The following is a 26,574-nucleotide window of genomic DNA, read 5'->3' as shown; positions in this document are numbered from 1 at the left end:
AGAGAAGTAACCACATCATCAGGCTCATCAATAACCTGATGCTCTAGAAACTCTATCACTACATCCTTATCTCTGAGCTGCTGAAGAAGTTCCTCTCGCTCACGAACCCATGCACCGGACTAGTCTTCATCTCTTAACTCCTCTACTCCTTGGTTAGGGAGGGTTGAAGGCCCAACCAGAACCATAGGGGTAGGTCTCGAATAATCATATGCCATGCGGTACTCAAGAGCTCTCTTTCTCACCCAAGAGATGTAGGGTTCTAAAGAAATGCAATTCTTCGGACCAAGCTCATTCCTTCCCTTCCTATGAACCTTGCGCCAGGCGCGGACCATCCTATCCTTCAAATTCTAGGGATCTTTACCCTCTTGAAAGAACAAGCCTTCAAACAAAATGTTATTAGGTTTATCCTTTAAGGGGAACCCAAGCTGACGGCGAGCTAAAGCAGGGTTGTAGTTAATTCCACCACATGTACCAAGAAGAGGCACATTGGAGAATTCACCACAAGAGTCAACAATCTGAACGCCATCATACACACGATTATACCAAAAGATATCATCATTAGTGAGAGACATAAGTCTCGTGGACCACCGTAGACATCCCTTGTTCTCCTTGAAGGCGAGCGTCTAAGGCAAGTGAGAAATAAACCACTTGTACAACAAAGGCAAACAGCACACGATGGAACCACCACCTTTTGCATTCCTCATATGCAAAGAGAAAAATAAGTGTCACCCAACAGAGTCGGAACGGGATTAAGAGAAGAGAAAATCCTAATAGCGTTGACATCCACAAAATTGTCGATGTTGGGGAATAACACTAGCCCCTAGATGAGAAGTACAAATATGTCTTCAAAGGCGTCCTCACTCATGACCTTTCCAAACAAAGTAGCTTGGGCAATGAGAAAATCATATGGGAGACCTTGAATTCCACCTTTGGTAGTCATATGAGCAATAATGTCAGATACATCTATGTGAAGTATGTCAGCAATCTCTTGCGAAGAAGGAACCCTCTCCAAACCACTGAACGACAACTGATCCAGAATAGGTATACCCACATGATAGGCATACTCCTCAAGCGTAGGCAAGAGCTGGAAATCCGGAAAAGTGAAGCACCGATACAGAGGATCGTAGAACTGCACCAACACACTCATCAGACCTTCATCCACCTGGGTAGAAAGAATAAATAGGAGCTTCGCATGGTGAGCTTTGAACTCCAAAGGCTCTAATACATAAGATATCCAACTCCTTAACTCTTTTAAGTCGGGTTGTCTGAAATTGTACTTCTTCGTATTCCTTCTTTGCTTATCCATGTCTGAAAATTTGCGAATAGACCTCTTAAGTTCCTTGAAAATTTTCATTGTTGACGATATGGATGCATATGAATGCATGGATGCAACAATCACACTCAAGGATCAAGCAAGTCACACCACACAAAGGTCACGGGATGGTTCACGTCATCATCAATATCAATCATCCATTTTGGTGGATTATGGTTTACACCTTATCAACACCCAAGTTCCATTGATATTGAAGATATACGAGAACGAATCAACCGCGAATCAAGGGTTTGTTGTAAGTCACGAGCATGGAGTCTTAGTTAAGAACCACCCAATGGGAGTGTACTATGGTTAAAACTGACAATCATGTTCTAAAAAGGTCCTCATAGTCATCATCTCATCTTTCAGATATTATCGGATAAAATGACTACTCGTACTCCAAAAATATTCTCAAGAGAGACTCTTAGGAGTGTAGTATCGCGTAACAGTCGTATCAAATCTTACACTTGAACGGCCTTCACACTACATCCTAAAATAGGCCAAGATGGGCTAGGTATCTAAGGTCCTTGGCTTCTAAGGTTTATATTGGAAAGCGTAATGCCTAACCACGACTACTCGTGTGACATTATTGATCCCAACAAGACCTCCACCAAGTGAATGGGCTTGCAAGTCAACTTGCTAAGGAATAACTCCACACAAGTCAACAAGACTATGCCATTCTCCTATCATAAGTGCACTCGAGCTCGGGTATAGAACTCATCTCACAAGAAACCACCAAGCATACAAGCAATTAGTATATCAAGCAATTCATACATTACAAACAATACAGTCATCCCAAATTTGCACAAAAATATGTCACAAATAAATATAAACATACAACACACAAGAAAAAGTAGGCTAAACCCACTAGGAAGTGTTATTCCCTAGCAGAGTCGCCACTTTTCTGTAGCGGGGTATTCGTTACCTTTAGGTTTATTGACTAAACCAAAAGTAAACATACAATTCAAGTCGCCACCTCACTTTTATTTTTCCAAAGGAAAGGCAAAAAAGCGAACAAAAGCCAAGTAAGAAGTTTTATCAAATAAAAAACTAATAAAAATGTCAGAGATCTGGGTAAGGGGGTTGGTTAGGAAATGGGAAGGTTTTACGCACCCAAAACATCCTTAGTACTCTAAGGGAACCTCTTTTTGCAAATATGTGTTGTAGGTTGGTATTTGTGAAAACATTTGTACAAAAGATTGGGGAAATGAGAAGAGAATAGATTATATTTACAAATTTTGTTGTTTGAATGGATGAACCCATTGCCTACGTACCATCAGAAAGGTAGGATCAAAACCTTGTAGTTCGGGGTAAAAATCACAAAGATTGCTGAATTGATTTGATCAAAAGCCTTAAGGTCTTTTGTTATCAAAGGGAGAAAACTCAACCTAAACCAACAATCTGCCATGTGAGGAAGGCTTCAACATACTAGTGAGGGGTTAACCCTATAATAAGTATGGAAGACTTATAATCCAATCACTAAGGCTAAGGTGAGGTTTACATCAACCACTATGATAACTCAAACCTATGACTAATCTTTATGAAAAAGTTTAAACAAAGCTGGCCATTGGAACCACAAAATCAACTTGAAGTGAGTTGTATTTACAAGTTAACTTATTTACAATATGAAGTCAAAGTTGAGTTAAGGTTCATTCACAATGAGTATTAATGAAAAGGTTTTGAAAAGTCAAAGGCATAAGGCCTAGGTTTCTAATTTGAAAACAATGTCAAAGTTTGAAAGAAAAGAGTTTGGCTTGGGTTAGAGTGAGGAGAAGAAGAGAAGGGCTAATCCTAAGGCATACAAAGATAAGAGAAGAGATAAAACCCTTGGAGTTCCTTTTCTTGAAATCATAAATATGATTCAAGATGCTCCTTTCCTTTGGACTTAGCAAACAATAAGCAATCACACAATTTAGATTCAAGCTCCTAGGATCTCCATTTGGCTTGTCTCTCTTAACTTGGCTATTCATGACAATGGTCCTCCTTACTATCTCAATATGGAATCCCTATCACACAAGATCAAACATCAAAAAGTTCACAACACAATAAGAGTAATGGACAAAGCATAAGTTTTGGAAAGGAAGTCCTTTGAAGTCAACTTTGAGATTTAGCATTCTAAAGACATGAGACCTAGTTGCTCTTCAACAAGTTTAGCATTCTAAAGGCATGAGGCCTAGTTTATCTTGAACTCTTTTAAGCATGGGTAAGTCCTAATTCTAAGTCCTTTCTCTTTTTTGCATTGGGTTCACACAAATAAAGACAAAACAACCACAAGACAACAATATATTTGTATACAATAATGAGCTCAAATGAGCAAAAGGAAAATGACATAAACATAAAATATATGCTCAAGTGAGCAAAATGAAAAGGGCAATATGAATAAATGAGCAAGAAATAAAGTGCATTAAAGAAAACTGCAAGAAATTAAATGCTCAAATTAAAGTTAGTAATTAGTGAAGTTATGTTAGTTTGGTCATAAGACAATTTAGCGTTATGTTAAGCAATCGTAAGTGGACTAATGTAGTAGTCACACCTATCTGAGGCTGGTCAATAAAACTATAGGCAAATAAACACAAGTTAGAGATCATGACTAGTAAGCCAAGCTCCTAAGACTTGCCATGCCAAAAGAAAAGAGAAAGACCTTGTATGGACTTTAGGTTTTTTTCTTGACCAAAAAGCAACCTATCTTGGACACAAAGCAACTCACATGATCTTGGATCAAGTTGAGTTTGATTTGGATCAAAGAAGGTTAAACCTCTCATTTGTCAAGACCAACCATAAGACATTAACTCATTGGCCAAAAAATAAAAAAGAAAGAGATGAAGATGAAATGAATGGAAAGAGAATTCAAATGTCAAACACAATTGGTCAAAAGTGAATCAAATCATCATCAACCAGTGTTAAACAGAAGAGAAATGAAGGTTACAAGTCAAACATATTTTTTTTGGTATTTTTGAATTAAAAATAAATACAAAAATAAAATGGACAAAATATGGTCAAACCTCAAATTTAATTCAAATCAACTTGAACAAGTCCAATTAAATTCTCATAGGTCTAACATGGTCAAACAAGCTTTGACAAATTTTTTCAATAATTTTTCAAATCAGAAGCTATTTTAAAACAATTAAAAACAATGAAAAAAATAACACAAATGAATTAAAATCTCAAATAAATCTCAAATCAATTAAGAAATTGAGGAGACTATTTTTCATTGACTTATCATGATCCATATGTGTTAAGAAAATATTTTTGGATTTTTCAAATATCAAAAAGTAATTAAAATGAATTAAAAACTATTAAAAACCAAATAATTCACAAAAAATATTAAATGAAGTCACAAAATTAAATAAAAATCAAAATATAAAACTAGATTTTTCAAGATTTTTTTTGGCATTGGTCTCATATTTTTGTGACTTCAAATAAAATATTTATGAATTTTTGAAAATAAAAGGAATTATTTGAAAATAAAAGAAAATAAGGAAAATATCAAAAATGCGCAGCCACAGGATTGTCTCATTAATTGACGTGGCATTGATCTAAGGGTTCAGAGGTGCGGTCACACGAAAGACCAAAGTCAAGCGTGCTACATCTAGATTTAAAATAAGTCAATGCAAGCAAGGGCTAGGATTATAAAGTTTTAGCGTCATCCAAAGGTTCTAAGGCTCCCACGTGGGGATGGTGGTGGAAACTACCATCTTCTCCGGCCAGACAACCAATTCCGGCCATCACGCGCAGGAAATCAAACCTTAATAAAAATGAAAAATGAAGGTATCAAAATAAAGCTGAGGTGATGTACATCACCCCTGTAACCATGGATCATTCTCAAAGTTCCTATTTAAAGATAAACATGAGCTTGAAGATCATGGTGCTTGATCTAAAATGGCACGATTTGTAAAATTAAGACCACCACTGGCCTGCCTCATGCATGAGGGCTTCAGAAAACAGCACAAACCAAAGGAATTCACATTATATTTCAAGATCTTAATCAAAAAAGTTTGGTGATATGCCTCTGAAATGGAGCTTTAAACAACACGAATTGTCCAAGCTCTTGATCCAATTTTGATCTTGAAGTGTGATAGTGATGCAAGGTTAAGGAATTATGCTTTGAAATTCAACTAATGATGTTGAAATTCAAGCTTGAAAATGAAATAAAAAAACTGAAATTCCTTTGGTGAGGGTTTGGTTTTCAATCCAGTAGCACTTTAGATCTCCTTGTGGTTGGTAATTGAAGCTCAAGGCACCTCTATTTATAGCTGAATGTGATTCAATGCAATACTTGGCTTGTGTGCATGAAATTTGGATCCTCCATGCATGGGGCTGTACAGGTGCATGTGAGGCCCAAGATTGAAGGGAAATCCATGCTGAGATTAAATGTAAGTGAATTGGACGTGTAATTGGAGTTGTATTTGCTTGCACATGAAGTTACAAAGTGAAATGCAAAAACGGACATAAACATTAAGCTCTTCGAAACTCACTCATGGAACGTCCAAAATATTAATGTGAGTAATGGTTGGAAAGCCCTTGAAATGAGGAACAAAAGTAATGTTGGGAAAAAATTCATTTGGAAAATGGAAATTTATGAAAACTGGCTGTGAATTTTTGGGTACAAAACATGTCTAGGTTCCCTTTGATTTTTTTTTACCAAAAACAAGCTTCTTCAAGCCCTTCTGTTTCAATTATGCATGCCTCAAATAGAAACACCTCCAACAACAAAGTTGTAGATATTCTCAAGATGATCAATTTAGACTTAAATTTTTCATCATTTGGATTTTTCATGAGAAAGTTATGGGCATTTGAAGTTGGAAGTTATTCAAATTCAATGGCTTTGGTCCAAAGTGACCTATAATGTTTTGTATTATCACATGTATTTCTTTTAGGATTATGAAATTTTGTCCAACATAACATTTGAAGTAGACATCTTAAGACTTTCAATGCAATTTGTCTCACCTCAAAAGCATAAAAATTAAAGAAGTTAGGTCTTTGGGAAGTTGACCCAAAATTAGGGTTTCGGTCAAAATGACCTATAATGTTTTAAAATGAATGATGACCTTCCAAGTTTCAAATGGATTTTTTATGAACATGAAAGTTGTTCATATTGTTATTAAGAACATTTTTTCTCTTGGGCCATCTTCATTTGACAAACAGATCAAACGTTATATTTCAGTGATCCTCAGTTTAGTCAGATGACTTGATTGGTCAACTTCTCAAGGTCAAACTTCAAATCTTGATGAATGAATGATTGAGGATACTCACATATGCATAAAATAATGAATGAAAGAACTTCCCTTGATTGAATTTTATCAAAGGTTGAGGTTGCTTCATGAGTAAGGCACAGTCAATGGACAGTTGAATTAGGGTTTCCTTGGGAAACAATCCTCAAACCCTTATGAGCCTCCTAGGAGCATAGGAGTACATGATCACTTGAGCTACAAATCAAAAAGAGTTAGTGACATGTTTTTGTGCTTTTGGTTAATAGTCAAAATAAGAAAATCATAATATACAATGCAAGCATGCTTGGTGGTCTCAAACCACTAACACAAGTCCTACCCAAGGTTAAGGAGCCACACATGCTATGATCCTTGGGGCAATGCATTGAGCAAATGATATGATGCCATGAGGGATCTTAGGGTTAAAATTAGGGTCTTACACCGCACCCCCTTCATGGCGCCCACCATGTGTGGAAATGGGAAAGATCATAGGAACGTGGCGGTTACCTCCTGGTTGAGGGCTGATGAGTCATGGCTTCTCCAATAGCGGCCGCCATGTGTACAATAATTGCCAAAAAACCCTAATTTTTGGTCTTTTTGCTTCGTTTCTTCTAAAAGGGTCTCGAAAGAGCTAAATATCTGAAAACAACATAAAAGAGAGCATAATACAAACAAAATGATAATAAAGTCCTAATAAACATGTGAAATCCGAGTCAAAAACACGGTGTGATTCAGTGTGATCAAATTCTCCCACACTTAAACCTTTGCTTGTCCTCAAGCAAGACTCTTTATAGTTTATGCAAGAAAACAGTATCAACTAGAGTTAATTCAAGGCAAAAAGGCATATAAGTTCATTCAAGGCATGTAATAACGAATCGAACTAAGGATATTGTAGTGACATTTCCCACAAATGCGGTCATAGGCTTCGTTCCTATACAAATCAATCCACATTACCCCACCATACCCAGGCCTTCTTTTTGTTTTCTTCAAGTACTTTTCATTCAGGTGCAATCACATTAAGCCCGTTATCCGTACATACTGATAGTAAGGTGACCGGTTAGTGATTATGATCTTAAGCATGGGGCTATGGTACATAAGTTGGTGTAACCCCTTTATTTAACCCAATTTGCAGTTGTGCGGGATTGGATCGTAATCCACCCTACCAAGTTCAGCACCAGATACCTCTGAACCAACCAACAATAGGAATATTCTTATATATATATATATTTTTTTTTATTTTTCTAAGCATGGGGCTCTGGTACATAAGTTGGTGTAACCCCTTTATTTAACACAATTTGCAGTTGTGGGGGATTGGATCGTAATTTACCCTACCAAGTTCAGCACCAGATACCTCTGAACCAACCAACAATATGCATATTCTTATATATATATATATATATATATATATATATATATATATATATATATATATATATATATATATATATATATATATATATATATATATATATATATATATATATATATATATATATATATATATATATATATATATAATTTTATTTTATTCTTCTGCATGTTTCGCATATGTCTTTATTTTGCTGGGTTAAATGACCGTGTGAGAGTCACCTAGCCCGAATTTTCATACGACTTGAGAACAAAGCAGGAATTTTTGTGATCATTCACTTATTTTCATCGGTCCCCTACGTAGAGCATGCTTAAGCCGGAGCTTACTGCAAGGATAAACTACTTAAGGACTTATTTGGAGCAAAAATTAGGGCCACAACATATGGGGTATCGGGATCGACTCTTATAATCATGAAGCCTACGGTGTTAAGACAATATCGATTTTTAGAAAAAGTTTTCCCAAGTCTTTTACATCCCGTCATAAACCTTTCTTATAGCCTGAATATTCAAGATGTACTATTTTCTTTGCTCACAATTTTGTTTGGTAAGGTTAAAGAAATGGGAGAAATACGGATACACTACACAAATGACTCGTCAAACACATGTTATTTTATTGAAAAGAAAAAGCAAACAACTAAAACACACAAAACATACTAAAAAATAAAGGAAAGTGATAAAAAGCGATAAAAATAAAGGAAAGCGATAAAAAGCGATAAAAATCTCCTCCCACACTTAAACTGAACATTGTCCTCAATGTTTCGATATGAGATAGGGTAGGAGTAACCTGGAAGAGAGAGAGAGAGAGAGAACTATGGGAGATCACCGGTACCGTCACCGTCACCCCCTAGTCAGGACGCCTGGGTCGACGATGTCTGCTACGAGTATTAAGGCCTTCCTGCAGCTGCCTATAGCGACCTAAGAGAGACCCTTGGGTGGCCTCGATAAGTGCAAAGTGACGCTCATTAGCCTATCGCTGGCGATGCTACTCATTAGTGATCGCAATTAAGGACTCAGTGATAGTCCGATGCACTTGCTCACTACGCTGCTGGGAAGCTACCATAAAACTCATATTATCTGTCAGTTGTTGGTTTATGGTATTCAGAAGGGTGTCACGCCTTTTCTCACGAGCCAGGTGCTCGTGCCATATCTCCTCAGTGATGTAAAAATCGGGAGTGGTACCTGCAAAATGGTTAGAGGAAGAAGGTGCAGTGTGTGCAGGTGATGCAGTAGGAATATCACGAGCAGGTGATTGGTCGCTGTAATACCCCAAAATTTACCCTTCATTTTTCCTGATAAAAAAAAACGAAAAAAAAAACGAAAAAAAATAAAAATTTATTTAATTAATTAATTAATTAATTAATTAATTAAATAAATAAATAAATAAAATATAACAAATTATTTTGGACTTGGGTCTCCCTCATTTGAGCCCATTACCCACGAAAATCAGTCTATAAATACTGAAGTTTCAGTAGAGGAAAACACACTTGGAGTTACACTGGGAGATTCACTTGAGAAAAAGGGAGAGAAGCAAAATACTCTGAGGTTTCCTTGGAACAAAACCTCGAGGAAAAAGATAGTGAGAGAAGAACTAACAGAGTTCAGAGCAACCTCCAAACCCTGAAGGGAAATCAACTTTTAAACCTCACGGGTGCAACTCAATTTCAATCAAGCTCTCCAATCAGGTTTGCCCTATATCCATCATCTTTATGCCTTTAATTTGAATGCTCTAAATGTATGAGGTATTATGGGTGAATTTGATACCTTTTTTGTGAGCCTTTTGTGAATTTTGATGGAATTATTCATGTGGTTACATTTTGATGTAGGGGCAACTCTGGGTTACCCTATTTTGTTTATTCTAACCTGTCTTGTGTTTCCATGGCATTGTTTTCTCTTGATTTCATCCTGCTGCTCTAACCCTTTGTCGAGTTTTGTGAGGGCTCACATGGCTTTCGCAGAGACACTCGCGTGGTTTCCCACTTTATTTGTGGGATACCCCCTGGAGTTTTATTCTGATTATTCGTGTTGACTGATTTCCTTTGACGGTCCAGCTGGAGACATTTCAGGGTTTCTTGCCCCTTTAACTGCTATAGCTTCGGATCTTTATCCGTGTGGTAATTTTTTCCCTTTCTCATACTTTATCGCTTTCTTAGCTGGAGGACCTCGATAGGAGGCAATGTTTGAGCCCCTGGGTGGCATTTTACTTTGAGATACATGTTTTGTGTTTTGTATTCATATCCCCACATGTAGCACGGTTCCTTCGTCAAGGACTGCCTGTTTGCCCTCAAGCATCCCAAACCCTAAAACCCAAAGCAACACGTTTACTCCTTCTACTACAGGCGAGTAAGTCTCCGAAGGTCGAGCATCCGGTAGATTGCGTAGTGACGTCGTTCGTCCAAAACCCAATCCATAACCCCGTAGTTAGCCGAACTACGTCTTGCTCTGATTCTCATTCCAGATGAGATACGTAGGCATAAGACGCGATGTCTTAGCGAGCATACATCCCCCCAACCCATAGGTCAGCCGAGCTACGAAGACTCTGATTCTCATATTCAGATGAGATACGTATGCAGTGGATGCAACATCCGCGCGAGTCATTTTCATTTAACCCTTTTTTGTTTTTTTTTTGGCAAACAGCACAAGATAAACCCACACCCTTTAGACAAGAACTACAAAAGTGGATCCCGTAGAGTACTACGGATGCGTAGGGGTGCTAATACCTTTCCTTCGCATAACCGACTCCCGAACCCAAGATTTGGTTGCGAGACCCCGTCTTGTCCTTTCCTTTTTCAGGTTTACTTCGAGCGTTTCCTTTCCCTCCCTTGGGATAAATAACGCACGGTGGCGACTCTTCTGTCATTTTCTTTCGCCGGTTGTTTTTTCGCACACTGTATTTTTCAGGTTGCGACAGCTGGCGACTCTGCTGGGGACCCTAAGAAGTTGACCTCTTGCTGGTCCATCTTCCATAAGCGAGTCCCTCCTAGCTTTTGTAGTTTGTTTGTGTATTGGGTGTTCATGCTTTTGTACAGTTATTTATTTACCTGGTTTACCTTATTACATTGTGTACATATCATTGTTGTATCTGTTGGTTGGCTATGGCTGCTTGGTGATCTTTGTGAGATGAGTTCTATACCCGAACTCGAGTGCACTTAAGATAGGAGAATGGCGTAGTCCTGTCAACTTGTGTGGAGTATTCCTTAGCGAGTTGACTTGCAAGCCCATTCACTTGGTGGAGGTCATGTTGAGATCAATAATGTCACATAAGTAAGTTGTGGTTAGACATTACTTGTTCCAATATAGACCTAAGAAGCCAAGGACCTTAGTTTACCTAACCCATCTTGGCATATTCGTAGGACGTAGTGCGAAAGTCGTTCAAGTGTAAGATTTGATACGATTGTTACGCGATACTACACTCATAAGAGTCTCTCTTGAGAATATTGTTGGAATACGAGTAGTCGTTCCTCTAATAATATCCGAAAGATGGGATTATGACTATGGGAATCTTTTATAGAACATGTTTGGCAGGTTTAAACCTTAGTACACTCCTTTTGGGTGGTTCTTAACCTAAACTCCATGCTCGTGACTTGCGACAAACCCTTGATTCATGGTTGATCCGATCAGGTATCCTTAATATCAATGAAACTCGGGTGTTGATAAGGTGTAAACCATAATCCGCCAAAATGGGTGGTTAATATTAAGGATAACATGATCCATCCCATGACCTTTGTTTGGTGTGCTCTTGATTTCTCTCCAGACAGTGCAACCTGACAGATGTTCAAGCAGATACAGCAATCCTGATTGACATGCCACTGCATTGCATTCACATCATCACATCATTTGCATTCATATCATTTAACACATGTTTATCCTTTTCAAGGAGGTTTAAATCTTCTTCTTGATTCTAGTCGGGGTTTTCTTCTTACACTGTTTATCAAATGTGAGACTGGAATCAAGGGGGTAGAATACTTTTGGAATTGATAAACATGTCATTGCATTTGCATAGTCATCCGCATGTCTTGCATAACAGGTACCGCCACAGTGTTCTCAGTTTGTTTGGTGTCCCACTAGCAGGATAGCTGACTCAGGCATTCACCGATACGGTACCCGAAGGAATCAACAGAGAGCGATGGAGAGCCTACAAGCAGAGCTCGCCGAGATGAAGATTCGCATGAATCAATTCATGGATTTGGTTCAAGGGGTGGCTCAAGGACAGCAGGAGCTTAGATTGTTGGTACAGAGGGATCCCCCTATTACTCAACCGGAGACGTTGGCTGATCCTCCAGCTGGAGAGGCTAATGGTCCCAATGGACCGGGGCCTATCCCAATCCTACATGTCACCTCCGGTCAACAACCCATTCAGGATGGTCAGGATGATCAGTTCCCCTTGCTTCAGGAAGACTTTGGCATGGACCCCATGTTTAGAAGATTGGAAGAAAGGTTGAAGGAAGTGGAAGGACAGAATCCTCTGGGAGTAGATGTTGCTGACTTGGGGGTGGTCTCAGGTGTGAGAGTGCCACCGAAATTCAAGGTCCCGATATTTGAAATACAATGGCAGCTCTTGCCCCAAAACTCACGTGCAAGCCTATTTCCGTAAAATGGTTGCATACTCTGATGACGAGAAGCTACTTATGTACTTCTTCCAGGATAGCCTAGCTGGGGCATCCTTGGAATGGTATATGAGGCTGGACAGAGCCCACATCCGTTGCTGGAGGGATTTGGCAGAGGCTTTCGTGAAGCAGTATCAGTATAATGCAGACATGGCTCCGGACAGAACTCAACTTCAGAATCTGTCTCTTAAAAGCAATGAGTGCTTCAGGGAATACGCTCAACGCTGGAGGGATACAACTTCCCGTGTTCAGCCTCCTATGTTGGAAAAGGAAATGGCCAACATGTTCATGAATACGCTGCCTGAACCTTACTTGGAGCGTCTGGTAGGTTGCAATGCTTCCAACTTTGCTGATGTGGTCTCTACTGGAGAAAGGGTGGAGAATTACCTAAAGACATACAAGATCCAGAGTGGAGGTGGATCCTCATCAGGGGTGAAGAAGTCGTTCATTCAGGGACAGAAGAGGAGAGAAGGGGATGCAAATGCCATATCTTCTTATCAGAACAGGGATAACCGGAGGAATAACTTTCAGAATTATCATCAGCAACCGTATGTTGCGGCTGTGACCATTCCAACTGCAACACCACTACAACAACAACAATCACAACGTCAACCAGCTCAGTATCAACAGCAGCAACAACCGGGTAACAGACCCGCTTATCAACAGAGGCAAAGGATGATGGACCGGCGTTTCGACACCCTTCCAATGTCGTACGCCCAGTTGCTTTCTAGTCTTCAACAACTACAACTTGTGCAACTGCGCACTCTGGCTCCTCCTGTTGGTAGACTTCCGGTGGGTTACGACGCTAACGCTAGGTGTAGCTTCCACTCTGGGGCACCTGGCCATGACATTGAGAACTGCAAAGCTTTTAAGCACGTAGTTCAGGACCTCATAGATTCAAAGGCCATCGACCTTGCACCAGCTCCGAATGTCGTCAACAATCCCATGCCCCAGCATGGTGGTGCGAATGTTAATTTGGTAGAGGGAGAAGCCAAGTCCATTAAGGATGTGTTGAAGCTGAAGACTCCATTGTCGGATGTCAAAGGATGCTTGCTGAAGGCCGACGTTTTCCCCGGTTGTGGGAAGGGTTGTTTGGATTGTGCCACTTAGAGTGAAGGTTGTTTGAAGTTACAGCAGGGTATCCAGGCCTTGCTCGACAAAGGTATCCTCCAGGTTGAGGGTTTGTCTGTCCAAGAGTCTGTGGAAGGGGTTGAGGAAGAAGGGTTTGAAGATGCTACTGATGAATTCGCAGATGTTGTTCCTACGGTTTCTGTAATCCATAATGATGTAATTGAACTTGATTCCGATGTTTCAAATGCTTGCATTTCAATGAATGAAATTTCTGAGTACGACTGTGATATTGCTACTATCACCATTTTCTACCCAACTAATCAAATCAGTGCGCCAGAAGCGCAACCCGTGCCACCAGTGCGACGATCTACTATGACCATCACAACCCCTGGTCCGTTACCTTTCACCAGTGAAAGGGCCATTCCGTGGCATTATGGGGGAAGCGTGTATACGCACGATCATAGGGTGGAATGGCCACTGAAAGTAGAAAAGGGTCAGAAGCCTGAACTTGAAGGTCCCGCAGTGGATAATGTCGGAGGAATCGGGCGATTCACCAGGAGTGGTAGACTGTTCTCACCACCGGTTACCCAAGCTGATAATGCTGATGCTGTGGCGAAAGCCAAGGGCAAACAAGCAGTGAATGAGGGTACCTCTGCACCCCAGGGAGGTTCTGAGCCCACTTTTGCAAAGGATGTGGACGAGCTTCTGAGAATCATAAAGAAAAGCGATTACAAGGTAGTCGATCAGTTGATTCAGACTCCGTCCAAGATATCCATTCTCTCGCTCCTATTGTGTTCGGAGGCACACAAGGAGGCACTTCTGAAGGTTCTTAATGTTGCTTATGTACCTCAAGATATCTCGGTAAACCAACTAGAAGGGATCGTTGCCAATGTGCATACAAGCAACGGGTTAGGTTTTACTGATTCTGACTTAACACCAGCCGGACGCAATCATAACAAGGCTCTGCACATCTCGATGGAATGCAGAGACACCGTGCTATCGCATGTTCTGGTGGATACAGGCTCCTCTCTCAATGTGCTACCCAAGAGAGCCCTGTCGAAGTTAGAAGTAGAGGGTTTGGTCTTGAAACCTTCAGATCTTATTGTGAGAGCCTTTGATGGTTCTAAGAGATCGGTGTTTGGAGAGGTAGAATTGCCAATTCTGATTGGATCACAAACCTTCAACACTGTCTTCTACGTGATGGATATCAGTCCTTCCTACAGTTGCCTGCTGGGTCGTCCTTGGATCCATAATGCTGGGGCAGTCTCTTCAACTCTACACCAGAAGATTAAGTTTCCGGTCAACGGACGAATTATCACCGTCTGTGGTGAGGAAGACATCCTGGTCCGTAACCTGTCTACGTTCAAGTATGTAGAAGTAGAAGGTGAAATTCATGAGACTCTGTGTCAGGCTTTTGAATCAGTTCAAATCAAGGATGCAGCTCCGGTGGAAGAGGTTAAAGCGGGTGCCTCTATCTCATCCTTTAAGCAGGCACGGGCCGTGGTGGATTCAGGTGTTGCTCCCGGTTGGGGGCGTCTGTTGGAATTACCAGTGAAAGAAGATAAGTTTGGGATTGGGTATCAGCCAGTTTTGACTTCTACAACACTTCAGGGGCCGATCACTTTCTCTAGTGCTGGCATCATTCAGTATGGTCAAGTCTCTGCAGTCAACGAATAAGATGGGGATAGTGATTGTAACATTGACAACTGGGTGCGTCCGAGGATCCCGGGTGAAGTCATCAACAATTGGTCTTCTGAAGAGATTATCCAAGTCACTCTTCTTGAAGAGTAATTTTCTTTGTTTATTCATGCATGTCCAAGTCTTACGTTCCGCCCAGGGCGTAATGACTCATTGTAGGGCCCATCTATGTGACGCTTGCATTTTTTATCATAAATAAAGGACGTCTTTTTGCATTCAAATATTTCGTTCCCTGTCTTTCTATTTTTGCAGTTTTTCAAAATAAATAAAAAATAAAAAAAATGGCAATGTTTCGTTTAGTTTTCACTTCTTGTTCACACTCATAAGCACATACCATCACTCATGCAGATGCACAACACCAGATCCTATTGATAACGGTTCTGCTATGGCTCGTTTCGACTTGGAAAATCCAATCTTTCAAGCTGAAGAAGAGGGTGATGAAGACTGTGAACTCTCTGAAGAACTTACCAGGTTATTAAAACAAGAGGAAAGGGTTATTCAACCGCATCAAGAGTCTGTTGAAGTGATTAATCTCGGCACCGAAGATGCCAAGAGAGAAATCAAAATAGGGGCTGCTTTGGAAGATAATGTGAAGAAAGGGCTGATTGAATTGCTGCAAGAATACGTTGACATCTTCGCCTGGTCTTATCAGGACATGCCTGGGCTGGACACAGACATCGTGGTACACCGCTTGCCTCTCAAAGAAGGTTGTCCTCCGGTCAAGCAGAAGCTCAGAAGAACAAGACCAGAGATGGCTGTCAAGATAAAGGAAGAAGTGCAAAAGCAGTTGGATGCAGGGTTTCTAGCAGTCACCAATTATCCGCCATGGGTTGCGAACATCGTCCCAGTACCTAAGAAGGACGGAAAGGTACGGATGTGTGTCGACTATCGGGATCTGAACAGAGCTAGCCCTAAAGATGATTTCCCATTACCTCACATCGACGTTTTGGTGGATAATACAGCTCAGTTCTCGGTATTCTCCTTCATGGATGGCTTTTCTGGCTATAACCAAATCAAGATGGCACCAGAGGACATGGAAAAGACAACTTTCATAACCCCATGGGGCACCTTCTGCTACAAGGTGATGCCGTTTGGTCTGAAAAATGCCGGAGCAACATATCAGCGAGCAATGGTGACTCTGTTCCATGATATGATTCATCATGAAATCGAGGTTTATGTGGACGATATGATTGCCAAATCTCAGACAGAAGAAGAACATTTGTTGAATTTGCAGAAACTGTTTGAGCGTTTGAGGAAATTCAAACTGAGACTTAACCCGAACAAGTGCACTTTCGGGGTGAGATCGGGAAAATTGTTGGGTTTTATCGTTAGCGGAAAAGGGATTGAGGTGGATCCCGACAAAGTAAAAGCGATACAGGAAATTCCAGAGCCAAGAACAGAGAAGCAAGTCCGTAGTTTCTTAGGGAGGTTGAACTACATTGCAAGGTTCATCTCTCACCTAACAACCACGTGTGAGCCAATTTTCAAATTGCTGAGGAAAGATCAGGCTATCAGGTGGAATGAAGATTGTCAAAGGGCTTTCGAGAAGATAAAAGAGTATCTACAGAAACCTCCAATCCTTATACCTCCAGATCCTGGGAGACCTCTGATAATGTACCTGTCAGTGACCGAGAACTCGATGGGGTGTGTATTGGGACAGCATGACGAGTCTGGTCGAAAAGAGCATGCCATATACTACCTTAGCAAAAAGTTTACCGATTGTGAAATCAAATATTCGCAGCTTGAGAAAACTTGTTGTGCTTTGGCCTGGGCTGCTCGCCGACTGAGATAGTATATGTTGAACCATACTACCTTGTTGATTTCTAAGATGGATCCAGTGAAATACATATTCGAGAAGCCAGCTCTCACCGGAAGGGTCGCTCGTTGGCAAATGATTTTAACAGAGTATGATATTCAGTACACGTCATAGAAGGCCATCAAAGGGAGTATTCTGTCAGACTACCTTGCCGAGCAACCGATTGATGATTATGAGCCAATGAAGTTTGAATTCCCTGATGAAGACATCATGTTCCTCAAGATAAAAGACTGTGAAGAGCCAGTTGTTGAGGAGGGACCTGATCCAAACGAAAAGTGGACTTTGTTGTTTGATGGGGCTGTCAATGCTAGAGGAAGTGGAATTGGCGCTGTCATTACTACTCCGAAGGGTGCCCACATGCCTTTCACCGCTCGTTTGACTTTTGAGTGCACAAATAATGAAGCTGAGTACGAGGCCTGTATCTTGGGTATTGAGCAAGCCATTGATCTGAGAATCAAGACTTTGGACATCTTCGGAGATTCAGCTCTGGTGATCAATCAAGTGAATGGTGATTGGAATACTCTCCAGCCCACTCTGGTCCCCTACAGAGATTACACGAGAAGACTTTTGACTTTCTTCACAACGGTAAAATTGTATCATATACCTCGTGATGAGAACCAGATGGCAGACGCCCTTGCTACTATATCCTCCATGATCAAGGTAATTCGTTGGAACCATGCTCCCAGGATCGATGTGATGCGCCTTGACAGGGCCGCGTATGTGTTTGCTGCTGAACTGGTAGTCGATGACAAGCCCTGGTATCACGATATCAAGTGCTTTCTGAAGAATCAAGAGTACCCTGCAGGGGCATCCAACAATGACAGAAAGACTTTGAGGAGATTGGCAGGCAGTTTCTTCTTGAACAAAGACGATGTGCTGTATAAGAGGAACTTCGACATGGTTTTGCTCAGATGCGTGGACAGACACGAGGCGGACATGTTAATGCAGGAAGTTCATGAAGGTTCCTTCGGTATTCATGCCGGTGGACATGCAATGGCTAAGAAATTGTTGAGAGCGGGTTATTATTGGATGACCATGGAATCAGATTGTTTCAAGTATGCTCGGAAGTGTCATAAATGCCAGATTTATGCTGATAAGGTGCATGTACCGCCGAATCCTCTGAATCTGATGTCTTCGCCGTGGCCGTTTGCCATGTGGGGCATTGACATGATTGGAAAGATTGAGCCGACTGCTTCCAATGGGCATCGCTTCATCCTTGTTGCCATCGACTATTTCACCAAGTGGGTCGAGGCAGCGTCGTTCGCGAATGTCACCAGACATGTGGTTGCCCGTTTCATCAAGAAAGAAATCATTTGTCGCTATGGGATTCCCGAAAGAATCATTACTGATAATGGTTCTAATCTCAACAACAAAATGATGAAGGAGTTGTGTCAGAACTTCAACATTCAGCATCACAATTCTTCCCCTTACCGCCCTAAGATGAACGGCGCTGTTGAGGCGGCAAATAAGAACATAAAGAAGATTGTGCAGAAGATGGTCGTCACGTACAGAGATTGGCATGAGATGCTACCTTTCGCCTTGCATGGGTACCGCACTTCAGTACGTACATCGACCGGGGCAACCCCTTACTCCCTTGTGTATAGTATGGAAGCAGTCCTACCTGTTGAAGTGGAGATTCCTTCCCTAAGAGTCTTGTTGGATGTCAAGCTAGACGAAGCTGAATGGATTCGGACAAGGTTCAATGAGTTGAGTCTTATCGAAGAGAAGCGAATGGCAGCCATTTGTCATGGGCAGTTGTATCAGAGTCGGATGAAGAGAGCCTTTGATCAGAAAGTGCATCCTCGTTGTTTCCAAGTCGGAGATTTAGTGTTGAAAAGGATCCTTCCTCCTCAGACAGATCACAGGGGAAAGTGGACTCCTAACTATGATGGACCGTATATTGTCACCAAGGTTTTTGATGGTGGGGCTTTAATGCTTGCAACTATGGATGGTGAAAACTTCACTTCCCCTGTGAACTCAGACGCAGTTAAAAAATACTTCGCATAAAATAGACCTGCTGGATAGTAAAAACAATAGTCCAGGCAAAAAATGGGCATCCCGGCGAACCAAGAAAATGAAAAGGTTCGGGCAAAAATTAGGGTCAAAAATAAAAAAAAAAGATTGTACACCCGGTAAGTTGAAAACCTGAAAAGGCAACTTAGGCAAAAATGGGTATCCCGGTGGATTGAAAACCCGAAAAGGGCGATCCACGCAGAAGTTAGGGATTAAGCGAATGACTGCGTTCTGAGTAGTTCTGAATCTCATCTCGTGCCAATGACTGGAAATTTTTGAAGGATAGGAAACAGTCCAATCACTCTTTCAGAAAGCTGATCATCTGGAGGATCTTGAAGATGGGCAAGTCATAGCAGAATTGGAACCCAATAGAAATCCATTTCACATTGCCATTAGATTAATTTTTGTTTTTATCTTTTGTGCGATTACCTCTTTCCAGGGATTGCTTCCTAATGTAAATGCCTATTCAGAGGCCATTCAATCAATAAAATCATGTTATTCAGTATATCTCTGTTTTCATTTTCATTTTACTGTTTTGTTTGCAAAAATGACGTCCGAATTTTTGATAAACATTGCATCATGACACATAAGGGCTTTACAGGTACATGCTTAATAAACATTTAAAATTGCTGTAAATTTTAAGTGCTTTGGATCGTCTATTCAGAACAGATACCCTAGGGGCATTTCCTTAAAATTCCCTGCAGATGATCGTGAATATCTTCCTCAGTGAAGTCGCCAACAGACGAATCTGGTGTCTTATCCCTGCAGAGCTGATCAGAATGTTGGATTCTTCAATCCCCAGCAGGTTCTCACCACTGTACTTCCCCAAGCGTTTGTTTCAGGACATACACTCCCCAGTAGAGTTGACAGTACCAGACTACATATCCCCAATGGGGTTGACAGTGCCAGACTTTATCTTCCCAGCAGAAGTGGTTGCTCCTTAGAGTTCAATGCCAGATCGATAATCCCAATGCCAAATCCATGGTTTCTTTCCTTGAAGCAGAACCTCGGTACCGTATCAGTGTTTGCTCCCCCTACTGAGTCATCTCTCGCAAATCGTGGTTGCCAGAACCATTGTAGCTTTCCTCAGCAGCAGGCTTCCAATGCCATTCTTTCCCCGATCAGAGTCTCGGTATGGCCAGAACACCGCATGGCTAGTCATCTCCCCACAGAGTTCTTTGCGCTGTGCATCTCCAACAGCCTTGCCAGGGTCCAGAAGATGGTGATCATTTCCCCAGTAGATCCCCTTGCCTCAGCTTGGCATTCTACCCAGCATTTCGCATCCCTGCATGTAGAATCATATTGCATTGCATCCTTCCAAATCGCGTAGCATTTCCATTTTCATGGAGCATTACGCCATTGAAAAATTCAAACATACGCATGTAAGCATAAAACATTCTCGGTATCCCAAGTGATAAGCTAGAAGTTGTTTCTAGTACCCAGACTGAAGATTGTTCATGACTTACCTTTGTTATCCCCAGCAAGTGTCATTGGCCCATGCGCCGCCTCTATTATCATTCCCTATTTCTGCCAATGCTGACAGACATGAAGTTTTCCGGTATCCAGACCGAAGTGGCATTCAGGCCAGTTTTCCGGTATCCAGACCGAAGTGGCATTCAGGCCAGTTTTCCGGTATCCAGACCGAAGTGGCATTCAGGCCAATTTTCCGATATTCAGATCGAAGAAGTTTCCGACGTTCAGGTCGATGCAACTTGTGGCATTCAGGCGAGTTTTCCGGTATCCAGACCGAAGTGGCATTCAGGCCAGTTTTCCGGTATCCAGACCGAAGTGGCATTCAGGCCAGTTTTCCGGTATCCAGACCGAAGTGGCATTCAGGCCAGTGTTCCGATGTTCAGATCGAAGAAGTTTCCGACGGTCAGGTCGATGCGACTTGTGGCGTTCAGGTCGATGCAACTTGTGGCATTCAAGCGAGTTTTCCGGTATCCAGACCGAAGTGGCATTCAGGCCAGTTTTCCGGTATCCAGACCGAAGTGGCATTCAGGCCAGTTTTCCGGTATCCAGACCGAAGTGGCATTCAGGCCAGTGTTCGGATGTTCAGATCGAAGAAGTTTCCGACGGTCAGGTCGATGCGACTTGTGGCGTTCAGGCCAGTTTTCCAATATTCATACCGAAGTGGCATTCAGGCCAGTTTTCCGGTATCCAGACCGAAGTGGCATTCAGGCCAGTGTTCCGATGTTCAGATCGAAGAAGTTTCCGACGGTCAGGTCGATGCGACTTGTGGCGTTCAGGCCAGTTTTCCGATATTCATATCGAAGTGGCATTCAGGCCAGTTTTCCGGTATCCAGACCGAAGTGGCATTCAGGCCAATTTTTCGATATTCAGATCGAAGTGGCATTCAGGCCAAGTCTTTCCGATGTTCAGATCGAAGAAGTTTCCGACGTTCAGGTCGATGCGACTTGTGGCATTCAGGCCAAGTTTCCGATGTTCAGATCGAAATCCTTTCCAGTATTCAGACTGATGAGCGGCATTCAAGCCATAGTTATTTCTGTGTTACCATTTATTTTGGTATCCAGTTTAACATTCTTTTTCGATATTCAGACTGACTCTCACCGTACCAGACGGATTCTTCTTTCAAGACCACCTCTTTGCCGATTCTGACAGACATTGTTACTTCACTTCACTTCAGTGCAAATTTTTGGGCTTTTATTGTATTCAATCCCTTGATACCTCGAAAGCACGAAAGCAGCTGCCATCTTCTTTCCGGGTCTCTAGTTGATTGAATAGGGGCAGCTGTAATACCCCAAAATTTACCCTGCATTTTTCCTGAAAAAAAAAAAACGAAAAAAAAAAAAAACGAAAAAAAAAAAAAACGAAAAAAAAAAACGAAAAAAAAAAAAGATAAAAGAAAAAAAATTATTTAATTAATTAATTAATTAATAAATTAATTAAATAAATAAATAAAATAAATAAATAAAATATAACAAATTATTTTGGACTTGGGTCTCCCTCATTTGAGCCCATTACCCACGAAAATCAGTCTATAAATACTGAAGTTTCAGTAGAGGAAAACACACTTGGAGTTACACTGGGAGATTCACTTGAGAAAAAGGGAGAGAAGGAAAATACTCTGAGGTTTCCTCGGAACAAAACCCCGAGGAAAAAGATAGTGAGAGAAGAACTAATAGAGTTCAGAGCAGCCTCCAAACCCTGAAGGGAAATCAACTTGTAAACCTCACGGGTGCAACTCAATTTCAATCAAGCTCTCCAATCAGGTTTGCCCTATATCCATCATCTTTATGCCTTTAATTTGAATGCTCTAAATGTATGAGGTATTATGGGTGAATTTGATACCTTTTTTGTGAGCCTTTTGTGAATTTTGATGGAATTATTCATGTGGTTACATTTTGATTTAGGGGCAACTCTGGGTTACCCTATTTTGTTTATTCTAACATGTCTTGTGTTTCCATGGCATTGTTTTCTCTTGATTTCATCCTGCTGCTCTAACCCTTTGTCGAGTTTTGTGAGGGCTCACATGGCTTTCGCAGAGACACTCGCGTGGTTTCCCACTTTATTTGTGGGATACCCCCTGGAGTTTTATTCTGATTATTCGTGTTGACTGATTTCCTTTGACGGTCCAGCTGGAGACATTTCAGGGTTTCTTGCCCCTTTAACTGCTATAGCTTCGGATCTTTATCCGTGTGGTAATTTTTTCCCTTTCTCATACTTTATCGCTTTCTTAGCTGGAGGACCTCGATAGGAGGCAATGTTTGAGCCCCTGGGTGGCATTTTACTTTGAGATACATGTTTTGTGTTTTGTACTCATATCCCCACATGTAGCGCGGTTCCTTCGTCAAGGACTGCCTGTTTGCCCTCGAGCATCCCAAACCCTAAAACCCAAAGCAACACGTTTACTCCTTCTACTACAGGCGAGTAAGTCTCCGAAGGTCGAGCATCCGGTAGATTGCGTAGTGACGTCGTTCGTCCAAAACCCAATCCATAACCCCGTAGTTAGCCGAACTACGGCTTGCTCTGATTCTCATTCCAGATGAGATACGTAGGCATAAGACGCGATGTCTTAGCGAGCATACATCCCCCCAACCCATAGGTCAGCCGAGCTACGAAGACTCTGATTCTCATATTCAGATGAGATACGTATGCAGTGGATGCAACATCCGCGCGAGTCATTTTCATTTAACCCTTTTTTGTTTTTTTTTTGGCAAACAGCACAAGATAAACCCACACCCTTTAGACAAGAACTACAAAAGTGGATCCCGTAGAGTACTACGGATGCGTAGGGGTGCTAATACCTTCCCTTCGCATAACCGACTCCCGAACCCAAGATTTGGTTGCGAGACCCCTTCTTGTCCTTTCCTTTTTCAGGTTTACTTCGAGCGTTTCCTTTCCCTCCCTTTGGATAAATAACGCACAGTGGCGACTCTTCTGTCATTTTCTTTCGTCGGTTGTTTTTTCGCACACTGTATTTTTCAGGTTGCGACAGTCGCGCCAGTCATACTCATCATCGGTCCCTTGCTCATTGTCCATAGGAACGTTAGGTGGCAAAGGACCGGTAAAAGGTGGAGCATCAAGATCATACGTCCAGTTCCTTGCATGTCGCACATCTGTACACTAAGAGCAAGGTAAAACCACACTGGGTATAGCTACACCATGGATCATGAGGTGATAACCACCCGCTCGCCGCACCTTGCATAATTTCATATCCTTAAAAAATATCGTGTAATCCTAAATTATCAAGCATGTGAAAAACACTATGGTATGTCCCTAAAGTGTACAAACAATCTTTGTCTACATACCTGGTAGCTAGGATTTCCCGGGATTGCAATTTTTGTAAAATCTTGTTTTGTCGCTCTCCGAGTTTTCCTCCGCGAAGAATGATGTTGTTGAACTCCATTCCGGCCATTAATGGTGAGTGAAGAGGAAAATGGGTGTTTATGGAAAGGAAGGGAAAAATGGAGTTTTAGGGAGTTTTTGGTGGAGAGATGGATGAGTGAAGTTTGGAAATGGTAATGGCTTGGAGTTAAGATGAGAAAGTTGGGATTTTTCGTGAACTTTGGTCGAGTTGGGAGGAGGAGAAAATGTGTTTGGAGAGGTTGAAGAAGGTGAAAATGGGGAAATTAGGGGTTTTGTCCCGTTAAAGGTTCAGACATCATGGCGCCCGCCACGTCTTCGCAATTGGTTGGGCCAGATTGCTTCTTGGGCCACATCTTTTTGTCTTCATTTTTATAAGAAGGGGGGTGCATATAGGTTTCTATGGTACGCTGTTTTTTTGATTAAGCTTGACAAAACAAAATAAAATAGTGAAATGAGATAAAATAAAATAAAATGGACATAAAAACATAATAATAACAATGTATATATATATATATATATATATATATATATATATATATATATATATATATATATATATATATATATATATATATATATATATATATATATATATATGTGTGTGTGTGTGTGTGTGTGTGTGTGTGTGTGTGTGTGTGTGTGTGTGTGTGTGTGTGTGTATGTGTGTGTAGAGTTAGTAATAAGTCATGGTCGAGAGATCCTAGAAAAGAAAAAAGCAAGCATAAAGTCAAAAGGAACAATAAAAACAAGCATAAATAATAAATAACGGGAAATAGGTAAATCAAGCGGTATCTCTCGGTTGGTGATATCATCAATGCTCAGGGACTAGTGGAGTCTCCTCAACTTCGTATCCTCGAAGCTCTGTGATCTGGTGTCGGAGGTCGGCGATCTCATCATTCAGTATATCAGCTTCAGCGGCATGTGTGGTGACTGATACTTCGACCTGCAAAGCAACGTCAACGAGCTCCTGGCGAAGCTGGGCTGTCTCCATGCGGAGCTTAACCAGCTCAGACTGCATGCTTGGACTCTGAAGATTTGGATTATTGGTGAGGACTTTGATTCTGATAGGTGAAACTTTCGGCTCGTCTACTATCTCGTCTTGGCCTTCTATAGCGTAGGCCCAGTTGGCCTGATCATAAACATAAGTTACCTGAGGGTCCGGTAAAGTAAACTAGCGAATGGTCTCACCCTCGATCAAGAGGCTGTATTGATCCGGTTAGAAGGAAGATCTCCTCATGAGGCCACGGTCCAGGCAAAAGTCAATATCCATCAAGGTGTAGCTGCAGTAAGACGTCAGGTGAAATAGTCTTCTATTAAGTCCTAGGGCGGAAGCTATATGAGTCACCGTGCTTCCAATGTGTATAGGGCTCACAACATAGCGAGCATTAAGATAGAGACTCTCGATCAGAAAAGCTCCACAATCTACTGGGCGTGACTGAGTGGTACAATACATGAAGAAAATCTCTTCAGCACTCACATGCGTATCAGAGTCACTCTTCCCCAGGAAGGTGTGGGCAATAATCATCTGAAAGTATCTGAAAGCAGGATTGTGAATCTTGTTGGAGATTTGGGTGGAAGGGTCGGGGCTACCTCCACACGTAATGTCACTCAAAAACTTGTCAACATCTCGGCTCAGGAAATAGCTCATGGGGAGCTCAGATGAGGCATCATACGCAGTCTGAAATCCAAGTAAGTCACCAAAACGCTTGTGGTTGAAGGTGTATTCTGTCCCAAATAACCTGAAATTAATGTAGCCATCATCACTAGCGTGACCAACATAAGGCTCGTAGATCAGCGAGCTCAAGAACTCCAAAGTGAGGTTCCTGTAAGTCACATGCATCGCATCAGTATATTCATCCCATTGCAACTGATTTCATAAATGCTTGACACTAGGCTCAATGCCTAATGCCTCTATGTAGCTCGAATTAGTATATCTGGTGGGCAACATTGGACGTTGGGAAAGCATGGCGTAGTGCTGCTCCTAAACTGGGTCACGTAAGATCACTAGCATAATGTTGAAATTCTCCATCCTGAAAAGTTAGGTTAAAAACAGAGGACACCCGAAATCGTAAATATTGTAAATGTTAGTCTAAACATAGATATACATATATATAAAATAAATATAAATATAAATTGAAATAGTAAAAGTAAAGCAAAGGAAAAGAAATATCATGGGTTGCCTCCCATGCAGCGCTTGTTTAACGTCGTTAGCTTGATAATTTGAACTTTATATATTAGAGGTAGGAACTGGAGGGTCGATCAGAGTTTGGCCAGGGCATTCTGTGGGGATGTCACCTCCTTGGTATTGCTTCAGTCTCTGTCCATTTACCACAAACGGATTACAGGAATTGTTCCAGATTTCAACTGCTCCAGATTTTAGGATTTTGGAAACCTTAAAGGGGCCTGTCCATCTCGAACGTAGCTTACCTGGAAAAAGTCATAATCTCGAATTGAAAAGGAGAACAAAGTCGCCTATATTAAATTCCTTTTTCATAATCCTTTTGTCATGTCAGGCTTTGGTTCTTTCTTTGTATATAACGGCATTCTCGTAAGCGTTTTGGCGGAGTTCCTCCAATTTATGGATATCGAGGATTCGCTTCTTGCCAGATGCTAGGTAATCCAAATTCAGGGTCTTGATGGCCCAATATGCCTTCT

Source organism: Lathyrus oleraceus, chromosome 5, assembly GCF_024323335.1.
Source record: "Lathyrus oleraceus cultivar Zhongwan6 chromosome 5, CAAS_Psat_ZW6_1.0, whole genome shotgun sequence".
NCBI lineage: Eukaryota > Viridiplantae > Streptophyta > Magnoliopsida > Fabales > Fabaceae > Lathyrus > Lathyrus oleraceus.
Note: the sequence above shows the minus strand (reverse complement) of the source record.